At 45.0% G+C, this 6,982-nt stretch overlaps 1 long non-coding RNA gene across 2 annotated transcripts; it reads left to right on the forward strand.

The window, feature by feature from the left end:
* The first annotated feature begins 244 nt into the window (after positions 1-244).
* Positions 245-6,468, forward strand: LOC103878653. 2 transcript variants are annotated; one of them, XR_002517980.2, is made up of 3 exons: positions 245-1,374; positions 5,300-5,456; positions 6,028-6,468. It is a non-coding gene; the product is annotated as an uncharacterized LOC103878653 (long non-coding RNA). The 2 variants fall into 2 exon arrangements; XR_638913.3 differs by lacking the exon at positions 245-1,374 and having other exon boundaries at positions 4,913-5,456.
* Positions 6,469-6,982: the final 514 nt, after the last annotated feature.

The following is a 6,982-nucleotide window of genomic DNA, read 5'->3' on the forward strand; positions in this document are numbered from 1 at the left end:
GCGTGTGTATGTGTGCATGCATGTGTACATGTGTATGTGTGTATACGTGTGCATGTGCATATGTGTGCATGTTCGTGTGTGTGTGTATAGTGTGTATGTACGTGCATGTCTGCATTGGATCAGATGGGGAGTCGGGAGCAAGTGGGAAGCTTCTTTTCTGTTTCCCATCTTGTGTTTTCCTTCCTCCTGCTCTGCCACCAGCTTATTAGCTGAGATTTCTGACCTTCCAGGTCAGAATGGGGGTGGGGGAATGGGGATAGGTGAGGGCTAGGAGAGGTCTAGCAGAACTGGTATTTACATAAACGTGAGTTGACTGCTTCTGGCCACAGCAAGTTAGTAGACGCAAAACTGACTCCATTTGTTGGAGTACATTTGTGGGCTCTTTGGGGTCTGCACTGGGAATATTTGACAAAGTTTCTTATGGTACATGTCATTTCTGTTTTCTGTTGCTGTTCTTAGGAATCCAGGTCTAGCGTTCCACCCCAGGCTGGGGGTCCTCATTCTTCCCCGGGCAGATTTCAGGGACAGTACTTGAGTGTTTCTACAAATGTCCACTCTCTCCCATGGCCCATACCTGATCCATTAGAAACAGTTGTGCATCTTTGCCGCAGATGTGGGTGGACATGTCTACCTCTTCTGGCTCATAGTGACAGCTTCTCCTGTTTAGAAACAGGCACCATTATAGGGAGGCTGAAAGTTCCTGAGGACAGTCCATTGTGCTAGCCAAACTCCGGGATGCAAGGGGAGCGCCCTGAATGGTGCCTGTAATTCTTACTAGACTTGGGTGAAGAGAAAATATCCCACCAACAAGGGACCTACCCAGCCCTTCTCAAAGACAATTTCTCCAGCTTTTCCAACTTTAACTCTTTAGATTTTGGGTAGGTCAAGGTGGGCTACGGGCCACAAAAACATTCCATTACTTCCTTTGTAAGTCCTGTAGAGTTGGTCAAAGGGAAAGCCTGTGTTTGCTATTTTGGAGCACCTGCTGAAACTGACCCTGCATTGATGTCTGTCTACACTGTCATTCAAGATTGTGCTCAAGTGTCTCCTTCTTAGAGGGCAGTGAGACTTCTATCCTCCTCAAGGACGAATGATGATAGTGAGGTAGGAGGCGGGACTCAAATCAGGAGGTAGGACCTGACTCTGGAGGTGGGGCTTGGAAACTGGACCAAACTGAGGACTAGCTAAAACAGGGACAGGGTGGAAGCACCTTTTCATAAGACACACCCACCAGTGTGCCATGACAATTTACCCTTGCATGGCAATAATTGAAAGTTACTGTCCCTTTCCAGGGCAACAACCTGATGACCTGAAGTTGCCACCTCTTCTAGAAATGTCTCCATAATCCACCCCTGAGTTTGCGTATAACTAAAAGTGAGTATAAAAAGGACTGCAGGCCAGGTGCGGTGGCTTCTGCCTGTAATCCCAGCACTTTGGGAGGTGGAAGCGGGTGGATCACATGAGGTCAGGAGTTTGAGACCAGCCTGGCCAACATGGCGAAACCCCATCTCTACTAAAAATGCAAAAATTAGCTAGGCATGGTGGCAGGTGCCTGTAATTTCAGCTACTTGAGAGGCTGAGGCAGGAGAATTGGTTGAACCCGGGAGACGGAGGTTGCAGTGAGCAGAGATCGCGCCATTGCACTCCAGCCTGGGTGACAGAGTGAGACTCTGTCTCTCTCTCTCTCTCTGTCACACACACACACACAAATGTATATATATGACTGCAAAACTGCCTCTGAGCTGCTAACCCCTCACACTGCCTAAGGGGTAGCCCTATCTGCAAGAACAGTGAAGGAGCTATAACCCTGCTACCTCAATAAAGCTTCTACCACTGGCTTACTCTTAAATTTTTTCCTGAGTGAAGCCAAGAACTATCCTGGGCTAAGCCCCAATTTGGAGCTTGCTTGCCCTGCATCAGTGGCAGAGGGTTTCCTGGCATGAACCACAAGTTACTTTTTCCTAAAAATGCCTGGGAACTGAAGAGGGGTGCCTTTGACCAGCAGAGCTTCAGCCTGTCTTTTAAAAATTATTTGCCAGGCCCGGCGCAGTCGCTCACGCCTGTAATCCCAGCACTTTAGGAGGCTGAGGTGGGCGGATCACGAGGTCAGAAGTTCAAAATCAGGATGACCAACGTGGTGAAACCCTGTCTCTACTAAAAATAAAAAAGTTAGCCAGGTGTGGTAGCAGTCGCCTGTAATCCCAACTACTCAGGAGGCTGAGGCAGGAGAATCACTTGAATTCGTGAGGTAGAGGTTGCAGTGAGCCAAGATCATGCCACTGTACTCGAGCCTGGGCGACAGAGCGAGACTCTGTCTTAAAAAAAAAAAATATATATATATATATATATATTTGCCAATATCTAGAAAGATGCACATGTGTAAAGAATACCCACCCAGGAATGATCTGTTCCCACATCTGTGTCCTTCCAGCTTCACTCTGCCTTCTGAGCACTAGCTGTCTCTGAAGGAACAGGTCCGTCACCCCGGAATATTAGAGCAAGATGGGAGATTTGTTTGGGATCTGAGTCTTATCTTGGTGCAGAGAGAGCCAGAAAAAAGTGACCCAGTTAGTCATTCAAGAAATATTTGCGCACCAAATATGCCAGGCCCTTGGCTAAGTACTGGGGATTTAATGATTAAAGGAAAATAAAAGGAAATAGTTCCTACCTTCATGGAAGGTGGGAACCCAAATAATGGAAAAGTATTATCATTTGTAATATTTTTCCAGACCGGAGCTAGTTGGTGACCTAGAAGCCAAATCCAGGTCATTGATGTGCATTTTTGTGCATTATTTTAGAATATTCTAAAATAAGCTGCATTGGTTGATGACATTTAATAATTGAGAGATTTTACATAACAAAATCTGTTTTTCTGGCTTCTCCTGAAAATCAGCAGATCTGACAGCCCTGGATTCTGATTTTCTCAGAGCAACAGCCTGTTGGAGTTGATTACCAGCTATCTTTGAGAGGAAGCATTCCCGCGCCAGTTTGCCACAGTCCCCACCACTCCCTTTTGTACGTTCCTCAGCCTGCTTCACTCATTTAGATTACCAACCTGCCCCTGTAGGGGTTTGATTTTTGGATCTGGCTCTGATCTAGTAATTTTCAAGTTTTTTTTTTTTTTCAAGAAAATGCCTTTACAAAAAAAGAAAAAGCAAAATTTTATGCAAACCCGAATACATAAAATACTTGAAAGCAGAGCTGCTTTCGTTGAAGGGAAAGAGAGCAGGGAACCTCATCTTCCCTCATGTCCACTGATGGGAGTCTTGGGGCTCTGAAGTATATATTAATAGTTTGGAATCCCTTGCCCCTTGTTCATACTCTGACCCTGTAGCCATTTGCTGCAACAGTCTATAACCATGAGTAGCAACTAAGTAGACCTTCAGGTTTGCCGTGCTCCCTTTGCTACCTGGAGCCCCGTCTAGCTCACACCGCCCTCTTTGCTCTCTTGGGCTTAACAACCTGTGTGCCTGGGTCTGAGTGGCCCTGAGGCTGATGTGGTCACTGCAGGACTTGCCAGGAGGCATTTTCACAGAGGGCTTCACTGCTCTTTGTACCTCCTTTAGCATTTCAGCAAACTATTGGATTTCACTGTGACTTCAGCTCCTGATGAGTTTAAACAAATGAGGCAAGTACGAATCAAATCCTCACCTATAATAAAAACGATTCAAGAGGAGGGCCCTTGGTCTTTATGTATATACAACAGTCCGCAATTTCTTGTTTCCTAAATATTTGCAACTCTCTCTGCCAAAGGGTGAGCCCACAAGTGAAGAATGTGAGCTTGGAGGGTAAGAAAATAGTCTTCTTTTGCATTTAAGAGGTTTTGAGACTAGGCCAACATGAGGCCCTACCTTAGGTTTGGGCTTGGACAATTCTGCCTCTGTCTTCCTGAGGTCCTATTTTAGAAGTAAAGATTGCTCTTTTTCTTGGTCTGTCCCACACGTGTGTCTTGTCAGAAGGTCAGAGGCCAGGTCAGGAGTCTGCATGTCCTCACTTTCCCCCCAATTTGTCTTAGAGACTGGGGGAATTCAAAATTTGATGACCACTTTGGAAAACAGTTTGGTAGTTTCTTGTAAAGGTAAACATTTTCCTACCTTACGAATAGATTTTTACTCAAGTGAAAAGCAAACATGCCCACTCAAGAGGTTGTACCTCAGTGTTCACAGCAGCTTTTCACGTAATTGCCAAAACCTACAATAGTATGGGTGTTTATCAGAATGTGAATGGATAAGCACTTGTGGTACATCCATACCATGGAATCTCACTCAGCAGTAAAAATGAACAAGCCTTGAAACATGCGAAAACATGGATGGATGTCAAAGGCATTATGCTAAGGAAAGAAGCCAGATACAAAAGCCTAAGTCTTGTGTGATTTACTTCAGGTGACATTCTTAAAAAACAAGCAAAGCTGTGGTGACAGAAAGCAAGCAGATAATTAGCCGTCTGGAGTTCAGGCTGGGGGAAGAGGATTGACTATAAAAGGATGTGAGGGAATGTTTTGGGATAAAGTTTTGTGATTTTGGCTTTTTAAATTTAATTTAATTTAATTTAATTTTTTGAGGCGGAGTCTCGCTCTGTAGCCCAGGCTGGAGTGCAGTGGCCGGATCTCAGCTCACTGCAAGCTCCGCCTCCCGGGTTCACGCCATTCTCCTGCCTCAGCCTCCCTTGTAGCTGGGACTATAGGCGCCCGCCACCTCGCCCGGCTAGTTTTTTGTATTTTTAGTAGAGACAGGGTTTCACCGTGTTAGCCAGAATGGTCTCAATCTCCTGACCTCGTGATCCGCCCGTCTCGGCCTCCCAAAGTGCTGGGATTACAGGCTTGAGCCACCGCGCCCGGCCGATTTTAGCTTTTGTATTTAGGCCTGTGGTTTATTATGAGTTAAATTTTGCATATAATGTGGGTTAAAGTAGGTTTTTTTTCATTTGTTTTGTTTTGCGTTTTTGTATGTGGATATCTGTTGTTCCAACACATTTGTTGAAAATGTTCTCACTTTCCCATCAAATTCTTCTTGCATCCCTCAAAAATCAACTGGTCATATATATGTCTGTGGATTGTAATTATTTTTTAAATGATAGATTTTACTTTAAATTTGCAATGAAAGAATCTGCCTTTCCCTCTAGCTGTAGACCGTGCCTTTGACATCACTGCTTCCTCATAGTAATAACTGGTGTCATAATAGCTAACATTTACCGAGGACCTACCACCTACCTAGCACTGCTCCAAAACTTTTACATCTATTAACTATCATAATCCTCACAACTAGCCTGTGAAATACGTTCTATTATTTCCATTTTACAGAGGAAAGAACTGAAGCTCTGTAACGTGAAGTAGTTTGTGCAAGTTCCAAAGCTAAAATCACAAAGCTGGGATTTGATCCAGGCAGTCCGACTCTCACGGCCCGCTTAAATTCAGCACTGCAACTGCCTCTCCGTCTCTCCCCAGCTCCTGGCATACAGTAAGTGCTCAACAAGTGTTAATGGAGTCAGTAAATATAGTAATAATTTATAACAGCAAATTGTGATTATTTACCTGTTTCTCATTGCAGCTTGATGATGGGCTCTTTTGTTACAGAAGGAAATGTACCCTTGACTAATTCGAAAACATTTAGTGAGGCTTAGTAATGTGTTAAACAGTGTGCCAGATGGGAGGAATACAAGGATTAAAACACAGACAAATGATTAAATGAATGAACAAACACGTTGGCTTAACCTGGTAGATTCTGTTCCCAAAAAGGTTGACTTAACTTACAAAACTATCCCTAGAATTTAGATTTGGAGTGGGAACCCCATTGCTTGCTGTAGCTCCAACTTTCTGATCTTCAGTTGGATCATCTATGGCGTGGGGCTAATAAAACCTGCCCTGCATACCTCTTAGGGTTATTGTGAAGTCAAAATAATACTGCCCATAAAAGAATTCAGTAAGCTGTACAGAGCTAAGCAGATGTCAGAGGCTGTTACCTTGACTTTAAACTTGTTCCAGGTGGTACGAGGCCAAATATGTGATCTACTCATGTGTATGTATTACAGCCTCCGTCTCAGGGCAGCAGAGCGGGTGCAGAGAGCAAATCTACAAATGGTGCACAAGGAACCAGAAGGTAGGAGTTGACTCTGGCCTGGAAAATGTTCAGCGGATTCTGTGTTGCTCACGGGGGGCGCTGACAGTTTATCCTCACCTCCTGGCTTGTGGCCTGAATAGAATCTCCACAGATTGGAGTACTGGGTGTAAGCCTGTGTTAGGTGCCTGTGTGCCTGGTCTTGCATGGCAGGGAGGCACAGAGAAAAGCCCTGATGCAGGAGAGTGACAGAGAAGACTGGACAGAGGCCTGAAAGTCCTTTGGATGTTGAGGATGAGCGTTAACTTTGTCAGTATCAGGAAACTGGGGACTTCTCTCTCGATAAGAAAGAACGGAAAAAGAAAATCTCCCTTTTTATTCAATTCAATTCAATAAATGTTTATTGAACACCTACTGTATGCCTGGCATTGTATTAAGTACTGTGGAGTCCCTAAAGATGAACAAGATCCTAACTTTATCCTCTAGGAGCAGGTGTGCCCTCAATAAACCGAGGTACGAAAGGACATGGCTTGTAAAGAAGTCAACCCACTGAAGGTTGCCCTCTGAGCCTCATGGGCTCTCTTGGTTTTGGCTGCATCTGGATTTCCACATAAAGCTCATCTCCTTCCTTGGCCTCCACTTGAAAATTAAACACTCTAAGCAGGCATTGCTGAGTGTCACTCAGTATGTCTGATGCTTTGCTGGAGCTGTGGGATGTGATGGTGGAGGGGGTAACACTCTGAGCTCTTAGGGTTTACCTAAAACATGCCAGTTCCACAGGTTTCTCCCTAATCACCCCTCCCAGCCCCAGCCGTGAGGCTGAACCTCTTCCAGCCTCCACCTAGGCCTCTCCCCGACTCCCGCCATTTTCCTTTGGCAGATTCATTTTCTCCCATAGAAACCCGGGGTTCCAAACAGGACTGGGAGGT

This window comes from Papio anubis, chromosome 17, assembly GCF_008728515.1.
Source record: "Papio anubis isolate 15944 chromosome 17, Panubis1.0, whole genome shotgun sequence".
Lineage (NCBI taxonomy): Eukaryota > Metazoa > Chordata > Mammalia > Primates > Cercopithecidae > Papio > Papio anubis.